This window comes from Petromyzon marinus, chromosome 2, assembly GCF_048934315.1.
Source record: "Petromyzon marinus isolate PM22_M1 ecotype Great Lakes invasive population chromosome 2, UKy_Petmar_22M1.pri1.0, whole genome shotgun sequence".
In the NCBI taxonomy this organism is placed as follows: Eukaryota; Metazoa; Chordata; class Hyperoartia; order Petromyzontiformes; family Petromyzontidae; genus Petromyzon; species Petromyzon marinus.
Window position 1 is genome coordinate 25,744,787 of NC_133668.1, and position 10,741 is coordinate 25,755,527.

The window sequence follows — 10,741 nt, forward strand, 5'->3', positions numbered from 1 at the left end:
GAATGCATCACGGGATCAATGTGTGGCCGTCAGTCTTGAGCGCTCATTCCCCCGCATGGCCACGCGTGCGTTACACCTTGATGGCGAATGATTATGTTTGAATACGTATGCATTTGGTTTTATGTTTGTGAGCAATTGCATCATATCACAAAGTGTGGCCAGTGATTGTGAATTGACGCCGTGAAATACAAGTCCTTAAACAAACAACCATAAGGACGTGTGTAACAACAAAACACGCACACACACACACACAGACACACACACGACGATCTTTACACAGTTCCATATGTGTTGTTATTGTTGTTGTTTTGGAACTTCGTGGTTTTCCAGCGTGAATTATTGTTGTCGAATGATGATGACCGAGTGTGTGTTGTTGGTCTTTCGTGAACTGACAGATTTGATTCCGACTGCTGAGGTTGCTCATCTTGTACAACAAAGACAAAGATCCCCCGTATAGCCTTAACAGACTGTTGGGGCAAGTGCTGTTAGCGAGCGCCTATGAAGGCCGGCACGGCACACGAAGGGGTGGGTGGCCAACACCACGCCCGGTCGCCTTTGTCTCCCTAGTGGCAATGTTTTCACACCGCACCAGGTACTCATTTGAGGCTGAGTCGACCTAGGGGAGGCCCGGGACTGGTTCAGATAATCGTCACTGGTGTTGGCCGTGAGCGGGAATCGAACCCGGGTCGCCAGGTTCATAGCGCAGCGCGCTAACAGCTACACTACCGCGCGCACACACACACAGACACACACACACAGACACACACACAGACACACACACAGACACACACACACACAGACACACACACACACAAAGATCAAAGATAACAAAGATCCCCCGTATAGCCTTAACATACTGTAGGTGCAAGTGCTCTTAGCTAGCGAGCACCTACACACACACAGACACACATACACACACAGACACACACACAGACAGACACACACACGCGCACTTCCTCTGAGTGCGAAATCATAGGCATGGCCTTGTGATGGAAATAATGATCCACATTTTTGTTTTATTTCCTCCATGCATCGTGATCACGAGAGGCGAGCAGCGAATTCTCGGTGGAAGATGACTTTCATCCGGAAGTGGATTGAACTAATGGCTGCCGATGATGCCGATGATGGTGATGGTGATGATACATATTCACTCGAAGGAACGGATTCCGTGGCGCCTTCTACGCGTCTCGTGTTCACAGTAAATAATGTTGATTTGAAGCTTTCGTGACTGCAGGAATCCATACTCTTTGTTTCTTTCGGTAAAGTCACGTGGTAAAGTCATGTCGATCTCCTGCCCTCAGCAGTTCTCTTGCTGTGTTTGTCTCACCTGATGACGATTGCTCGCGTCGCGATCGAAACGTCGCGATCTATAAATGTTCTACCTACGTGACTTTACCGGAAGAACCAAAGAGTATAGCGAGCAAGTGTTACACACACCGATTACCAATTATCGGTCAAGACAAATAGAGGCGGATGTTTGCGTGACTTTTATCATTTTCCATGCATGAAAAAGATGGAACCACTGAGTAACATGGCTCCGTAATTTACTCCAGGTTACAGAATGCACAATAAATTCAGTGCATCCTCGTGTTTCAATACCCTGCGTGCATCGCAGCCTTGTACCATGTGATAGAGCTTTGTGTTATCGAGTCAAAATGCCAATGCAGCTATGGGCATGAAATACATGAGTGTATGCATATTTGTACGATAAATGTTTGGATTCCATTTGATAAATGTTTTAAACGGGCATTAGGCAGTTATCCATGCCTGGAAGGAAAAAAAACACACAATTCAAATATATATTTACGTACGTGATAAATGTTCTGTGAAGTGTGGGGCCACTGAGAAATGCTCATTATTATTATTATTAGTGGATGTTATGACTGCATACAGCCTGAGCAAAGTAAATAATAAAGTGTTTGTGCAAACAGCCCGACTTAAAAACAAACCTTGTGACCAACACTAGAACGGCCTCGTGGGATATCCGAATGGGAGTAACTTGCATCTTCCTTTCGATCATCGTAATAAGCAACATGTGCCAGAGTCAGATGTACGCGCCCATATATAATAACATTCGAGGTGAAGTATGGTCAAACCGCCCCCCCCCCCTCAATTGAACTCAAAGCGCAGGCGATGCCTTCTTATCCCAGCGTTGGATTAACAAAGGGCCGTCTATGTATTTTTAAAAGTATATATTTGTCAATTATTACAATGCACAGTTTGCCGTATCTGTTATTAAAATATACTGTGTGTATATATATCTCTTGGTCAGCTGGAATCAACGCTATTGTTGAGCAACGCAAAGCCTTCATATTATATTACTTGCACGAGATAAATTTACACATCGTACACATTGGAAGGCCCATTCCGCGAAACGTCGCCTATGAATATATTTACTCTTTAGGGCAGTGTTTGACAGAGGTGTTCGCTTTGTGCTATTTGACCGTATGATGCGCCACTACCGACGTAGAATCACGACTGTTCGTATAAGCTCAATAAGTGTTCACGTTTACTACTTGAACGAACCCGTTGACCCGAGTTCGATTCAATGTTCTGGGTCTCCCCTAGATTGACTCAGCCTCAAAGGAGTCGCCACTGGGGAGACAAAGGCGGCCGGGCGTGGTGCTGGCCACCCCACCCCCCTCTCGTGTGCCACAGTGCCGGTAGCCTTCATAGCTGCTGCTCGCTAACAGCACTTGCCCCGACAGTCTGTTAAGGCTATTGAAGGTGGATCTTTGTCTTTGCTGTTGGGGAAAGTGCCGTTGGGGAAAGTGCCGTTAGCGAGCACCTATGAAGGCCCAAACTGCGCACGAGGGGATGGGTGACCAGCACCACGCCCGACCGCCTTTGTCTCCCTATTGGCGATGTCTACTACACACCGCACCAGGTACTCGTTTGAGGCCGAGTACGCATGATGGACGCACGCACACACAGACACACGGGCACACGCACAGCTTGAAACGACATCAGAACACACAACAGGCACCTCGCGATGGCGACACAATGGCCGTGCCATACGTGTGACATATATACATCAGTGTGTGCGTGTGTATAGAATATACTCAATGCATATAAAATATACACACCACTTAACATCACGCGCAAGAGTCAAGCTATCGCCGCATGTACGAGCATAGAACGATTGTGCGATTTGTGTTCATGAAAGGACACAAATGAAATAGTCTCCGCGTCATGCGTGTGTGCAAGGCGTTACAGCAGCGTGGCCTTGTAGCCTGCCGACTCGCTCCACGTGAGCCACCTCCACCGCTATAGCCAAGCGCTCTTGACACTGCTGCTGTGCTCGATTAACCAAGTGCTCTTGACACTGCTGCTGTGCAGTGTCAAGAGCACCTGGACATGCGACAGCTTCAGTGTCGGATTATCACAGCAGCAAAATTGGCTACAAAAGTACGAGCTACGGGCCCCGCACCCTCAAGGGCCCCGCGCTAAATGTAGTAGCTACATATGTAGTAGTAGCTACGGGCCCCGCACCCTCAAGGGCCCCGCGCTAAATGCTTTCAAGCTATCAATTCCGGTTCAGTGATTCTGCACTTGCTCTGTTACTAGAGTACTATACCGCCTTAGAGTTTTACGAACGTCTTGGGTGTTTAAGGTTAGCGATTTGTCGTATTATCTGGCTGTATAGCAAATGAAAGCATACAATTACTTTACTATGCAAGTAAAAAATGCGTGTGTTTTAATATCTGTGATTTTTTTTCATATAAGTCCGCTTAATAACATTTGTTCCAGGCCCCGCACTAGCTTAATCCGCCACTGGACAGCATATGCATGTATATATATACACACACATACAGTAATGTATATGTAGTGATCATACCGGGCCCTCCCCTGGGGTAATTCAAATCGTGTGTCGTCGTATGACAGACAGCGTGGGTCGTGGGCGATGTGTCTGTCCGCCTGCAGATCGCTCTTCCTACCTTGGCTCATTCAAGTCGGTGACATTTCGTGCGCGTTATACAATTTCCATTTTTTGTTCATATTGCGTTATGTATTTAGCGTTTATCGAGGGGTTTATCATAACAGCTGACCGACTCTGTTGTACCTTAACGCTCCCTGTGTGCCGCTGTTGTTGCCTTTACACATCAGGCCAGTTTCACCAGCATCGCTGTTGTAAGCAAGCGGCGAAGGTCCCACTCTGCTGATGAGACACTGAATGTGGAAACCGGCGCGGGTTGAACCAGTGCTGCTGCTGCTGCTTGTAAGACGCATTACCAGAACGCCAGTGCGGCTGATGGGATGCATATGTGTGTTAAAAAAGAAAGTTGGTTTAAACATGTTCAAGCGGATTAATATGTGAATGAAAGCGGCTGAGTGTGTGCGCTTATTTAGTTAGTTGCTTATATTATTGCACAAGGACTCTCAATAATACATCGCAACAACAATATTTGTATTTTTTTTTATTTAAAGCTTTCGTGACTGCAGTAATTCATATTCTTAGTTCTTTCGGTAAAGTCACGTTGAAGAATATGGATAACAATATTTGTGTTTCATTATTGTTCCTCTTCTTGCTCTTTGTGCATCATTTTGACCAAGCGCCGATTCGTATTTTAATGGCACGGTTTTATTTTAATATCACGGGAGACATATATAGCGGCACATTTTTACGTACGACCAACGATATATCAACACTGATACCAGAACATCTACCCATAAAAGTATCGGCCGAGTCTCAAGAACAATAGAGATGAAAACAAACAAATCCTATACGTATATAAGTTACAAATAAATCGATTACCAACAACGCGGACAAACTTTTCTGCGCCACGGGACAAAGAAGCAACGACACTACACGACCTTACCCCACCACTGGTTCCGGGCAACCACAGTCCTCATCTAGACGCTGTGGCAGTCCCCGGCTGCATTGTGACATTGCTATGGGTTTGTGTTGTTGTTGTTGTTGTTCTTGGTGGTGGTGTGGTGGTGGTGGTGGTGCCACTGTTTTAAAAAAAAAAAACTGTCTCGGTCTCAAGACCATCACTGACTTTGCAGCCTCCTTCGTGAATCATTCGCGTCGAGATGGTTGATGTCTCAGATGCTCCCCGCGTGCGGCCTTTGTGCTGTTCCGTTCATCACCGCGACGATGCCGCCTGGTGCTGCCGCTCCCTCGGGCTGTCTGCGTGACAAGCACCGCAGAAGTGACCACCGCATGTATCCCTATCACGGCCATCCAACACTCGCGTACATACACACACACACGCTCACAAATATATATACACTATATATATACAGTATTACACAAAACACCCGACGCATTGGTCAACAACACTGCCCTAAAAATCAAAGTATACAAGAGGTGACGTTTCGGGCAATGGACCCTTTTCTTCAGCTTCTCATTCTTCAACTGCTTATTCAGCTTCTTCAACTTATTCTACTTCAGTTTCGTCGTCTTTTTCTTCAACTTCTTACTTAGCTTCTTGAACTTCGTCACCAGCTTCTTCTTCTTCTTCAACGTCTTCTTCTTAAACTTCTTCTCCTCATTCAGCTTCAAACTTGATTCGAAGCTTTCGTGACTGCAGGAATTACTCTTTGGTTATTTCGGTAAAGTCACGTAGAGAGAAGACAAATTAAATAATAGAATACGACTTATTCAGCTTCTTCAACTTACTCGCCAGCTTCTTCAACGTTTTCTTCTTCAACGTCTTCTTCAGCAAAGAAAAGTGTCACGTTGACAAAAGACAAATAATTCACTACTTCAGCCCACCGGTGTGTTGAAGAGTTGATCCACATTTACAGTTTGAGTACGACGTTTCGCTGGTAAATACTTCCAGCATCATCGGGCAATTCGCCAGAATGGTAAAGCCCTCGCTTGCTCCCGGTTTTATATAGAGCAGGGTTACGACACATTTATAAATAAACGCGATCTAACCCAAAAACCTTTATTATGAATAATATTGGTCGCGAAAGCCTACGTGTTAAACTGTCTTCTTCAGCTTCTTCTACATCTTCTCCTCCTCCTCGTCGTCAGTACCTGGAGCAGCCACAGAGGGTGTTTAGTCCGTCGTCGATTCCCCATGCAGGCTGTGGGTACGGCTCAGCTCTGCTGTGGGTCCGCAAGGCCTTGCTTGGGGGGGGGAGGGGGTGAGTGGCCCCGTGTGGAATTGCTCCGAAATTCGAAATTTCTCGCGGCACGCCGTGTCGTGCGCATTTGAAAACTCAGTTACTGTAGAACTGAGCTTGTTCTTTTGTGTTTGTGTGTGTTGTCATCCTCCCCGCACCTGCGATTCGCGCGGTTGGCTACGTACGGTGCCAACGAAGTTCAACGTACGTACATACATACCGTCGTTGTGAAGTGTGACGCTATAGCCAATAAAAAGCGGGCGAAGGTCGTAACCCGATAATGAACGTACTCGCAATATTAAATATGCGCGTTCGCAAGTCGGGATACCTAGGCCGCATCATCCACACGCCTGTAAAGGCGATCTCGTGACATGCAGACTTCCCTGAATATCCCAAATTAGACGCATCGCCATCACAATCATCGCAGTCACCGTTACAGTCGCTATTATCGGCGAACGCGTCCGTTACACAAATGGAGATGTTGGATGTCGCCGTGCTGGTGATCTCTAAAATGCGCGAGGCTGCTGGAGAATATAGTCGTGATGCGATGGGAGCGTCATCTGCAATTGTCCATGCGTAAATAACAACCACGTGTTCTCTCTCAGAGGCGTAATTTAACGTTGTATTTAAACGTTAAAGCTCGCCGCGTTATTAGCCATGCGCCTGGGGCGATACTTGGTGATGATTCAAAACGTAAATTAAACTATAAAACTATAAACTATATTTTTTTATTTGACCAGGTAAGGCCCACAGAGCTATAAAGCATTTTTTTTGTCAGAAGCGACCTGGCTATCACTAATTATGGCTCTTCACGCAGTGGCTTATCGCGTGGAAATGTGTAGCAGCCAAATACTCTAAACGCTAAATGTGGAGGGAAAACCCAGAGGACCCGGAGAAAAATCCACGCGACCACAGAAAGAGAGAGAGAGAGAGACACGCAAACTCCAAATATACAGCAGCAGGCGTCAGTGTCGGGATCGAACCCATGCCCTCCTGTGTATCAGGCGAGGTAGTTAACATCTCATAGACACCGCGGTGTCTCTGAGTGAAACTTCAATAATGCACAATTACCTTCGCGAATGATTCAAACCTAAACGCGCGTCTCTCAGAATTTTGTTTTATTTAAAACAAAAACTCATTGTAAATGTTAATCTCGGAAAACTTTCGCTAAGCAATGTATAAATAGATGCGTTTTGAATATATGTATACCGTAATTTTGTTAAAGTTACCTTTCCAGCAATAGCAATAGTGTCCACGTGGTAGTCCAGTTAACCTTAGAGCCCTTGACTGTCATCACGATACGCGATCGTTAAATGTTAGCGCTGTGAATACTTCATACATATATTTTCACTGCTTAAGGTACATGGTAGAATATTAAATCGTCTAATTGCATGTCTGAGCTTGTTCACTCCAGCGCTGTCCTCGAGAGAGTCTGGTCCCTTCACCTGATGAAGGCCACTTGTGTTGTGGCCGAAACGTCGTGAATTTTTTTTGTTGTTTTATACTTTTACGTGGCTTTACCGAATATAAACAAAGAGTATGTGCTGCTTAGTTTGCGTGTGCGATTTGTTGATGTAAGTATGTTTCATAACGATGTTAACGATGATGCTAGCGATGTTGACAACAACGTCATGATCCCTCTTTGGTATGGTTGCTCGTAGTAATATGTTGGATAACAGTTCAAATAGTTCACAGGTCGTGGTATTCGCCAAGCAAACCAACGTTGGATTCATCCCAAACAATTCAGCGTCAACGCTCCATTGTAGTAAATATGCCACTATTATAATAATGATCGTTATGGCGATGAATAATAATATTGAATTAAATAGCTTCGTCTATTGCGTGACATTTAACCCATCGTGTAGCAATACATATACTAACACGGTACAATAATAATGCATATTCATCCCGATACTTTGCATATATATTGCATTGTACTTTAGTGTATAGGCCTCTATTGCACATGAAGCCGACTTCGATGTGACAACATGTTGTGGGCGTTTACTGAACCCAAGACGAGCAACTCCGCTAGCCCACCCCCTCCTCCCAGAACCGGTGGTGTAAAATCCACATTGCCATGACGGGTGACAGTATATATCAGTAAGATGACACACTCATCGCAAATATTCATCAGCAAACGTCAAGTGGCATACGAATATACTGCACGCACATGATTCAGGCCGATGATACACGTACATCACGCCTTTGCCTCCCCTGTCACGATGCTTTTCACACTCTAGCATGAGGTTCTCATTTAAGGCTGAGCCGACCTAGAGGAGGCGCAGGACGGGCTCAGATGCCACGCGTGCCGCCGCTGTCGAGCATCATCATCAGCGCGAATCGCACACAGGTGCTCAGATTCGTAGCAGCGAGCGAATCACTGCACAAAATGCTCCCATGCGCACACATATAATACCCAGGCATACTGCACACGTGCGTGCAGTTACATATACGGACTAAAATCCACCGTATGGCCTTAAACAGATCGGTGGGGCAAGTGCTGTTAAGGAGCACTTATGAAGGCCGGGACGTCACGCGAGGAAGCGGCGTGGCCAGTGACCACACCCGGTCGCCTTTGTCTCGCCATTGCCGACGACTGATGTCCACTACAAACAACAGCACGTGCAGCACTCATTTAAAACCCAGTCGCTCTAGGCGGGAGGCCCAGGACCGGTTCAGATATATTCGCGAGCGATGTCCGACAGGAGCGCGAGGCGAACTCGGGTCCGCCGGGGTCGTCGCCCAGGGCGATAACCACTGCGCCACCGCTCCCCGCTACGCACAAAGACACGTGACGCATACAGCACACCGGCACAAAACAATTACAACGATTACCAAAGGATCCCCCCGTGTAGCCTGCACAGACTACTTGTGCTAAGTTAACGAACGTATATTGAGGCCAGCCCGCCCACCTTGATCTCACCAGTGCGAATGTTTACACACCACTTAGCCACTGAGTCGATCTCGGCAAATCCTGGGGTTCCGGTTCTGATTTAAACTCGCCGCTGATGTGAGCCGCGGCCAGGAATTGAACTCAGGTAGCGCGGATTGCGAGGTCGAGTGCGCTGACCACTGCGCTACACACAAACCCCGCCCCCCCTCTCGCCCCCAAGGATAAAAATAGACACAAAAGACAAAGATCCCCCGTGTAGCCTTAGCAGACTGTCGAGGCAAGTGCTGTTAGCGAGCACCTATGAACGCCGACACGACAGACGAAGGGGTGGGTGGCCAGCACCACGCCGGGCCGCCTTTGTCTCCCCAGTGCTAGCGATGTTTTGTGCACATCGCACCAGGTTCTCATTTAAGGCTGAGTTGACCTAGGGGAGGACCAGGTCAAATAATCGTCACTGATTATTTATTGGTCGTGAGCGGGAATTGAACTCGGGGGGCCACGTTCGTAGCACAGCGCCCTAATCACACGAGACACACGTACATACATATGAAACACATACACACTCACAAACCCAGCGCATGTCAAAAAAGACGAAGATTCCCGTATAGCCTACTTGGACTATTGGGGCAAGTGCTGTTATCGCGAGCACCTATGAAGGCCGGCACCACACACCAGCTAACATACAACGTGCACACATGCCGTATACGCACACGCACACAAAACAAGACAAAGATCCCCCGTATTGACTGTAACAGACTGTTGGGACAAGTGCTTTTAGCGAGCACCTATGAAGGTACGGCACACAAGGGGATGCATGGCCAGCACCACGCTAATATACAGCAAACACACACACAGACAGACAGACGCACACATACACACACACACGCACAGACAGACAGACAGACACAACAAAGATACAAAGATCCCCCATATAGCCTTAACAGATTCTAGGGGCAAGTGCTGTTAGCGAGCACCTATGAAGGCCGGAACGGTACACGAGGGGATGGGTGGCCAACACCACGCCCGACCGCCTTTGTCTCCCTAGTGGCAATGTTTACACACCGCACCAGGTACTCATTTGAGGCTGAGTCGACCTAGGGGAGGCCCGGGACCGGTTCAGATAATCGTCACTGGTGTTGGCCGTGAGCGGGAATCGAACCCGGGTAGCCAGGTTCATAGCGCAGCGCGCTAACCGCTATACTATCGCTCCCAGACAGACACACACACACGCACATACAGACAGACACACACACGCACAGACAGACACACACACAGACAGACGCACACACACATGCACAGACAGACACACACATGCACAGACAGACAGACACACACACATGCACAGACAGATAGGCACACACACACATAGAGACAGACACACACACACATACAGACAGACACACACACACATGCACAGACAGACACACACACATACATGCACATACAGACAGACACACATGCACGTACAGACAGACACACACACATGCACATACAGACACACACACACATACAGACACACACACAGAGCCCTGGCAGTTAACGCGGTGATTGATGGCCCCCTGTGAGTCTCTTCCGGTCTCAATGCCCTGCGGGCCCGATCTTATTCGGAGTGTGGCCCTGCTCTGTATCTCACGACACACAAAAAAAAACAAAGATCCCCCGTATAGCCTGAACAGACTGTTGGAGCAAGTGCTGTTAGCGAGTTGCCCTTATGGCACACGAGGTGGGTGGGTGGCCAGCACCACCCCGGCCGCATTTGTCTCCCCAGTG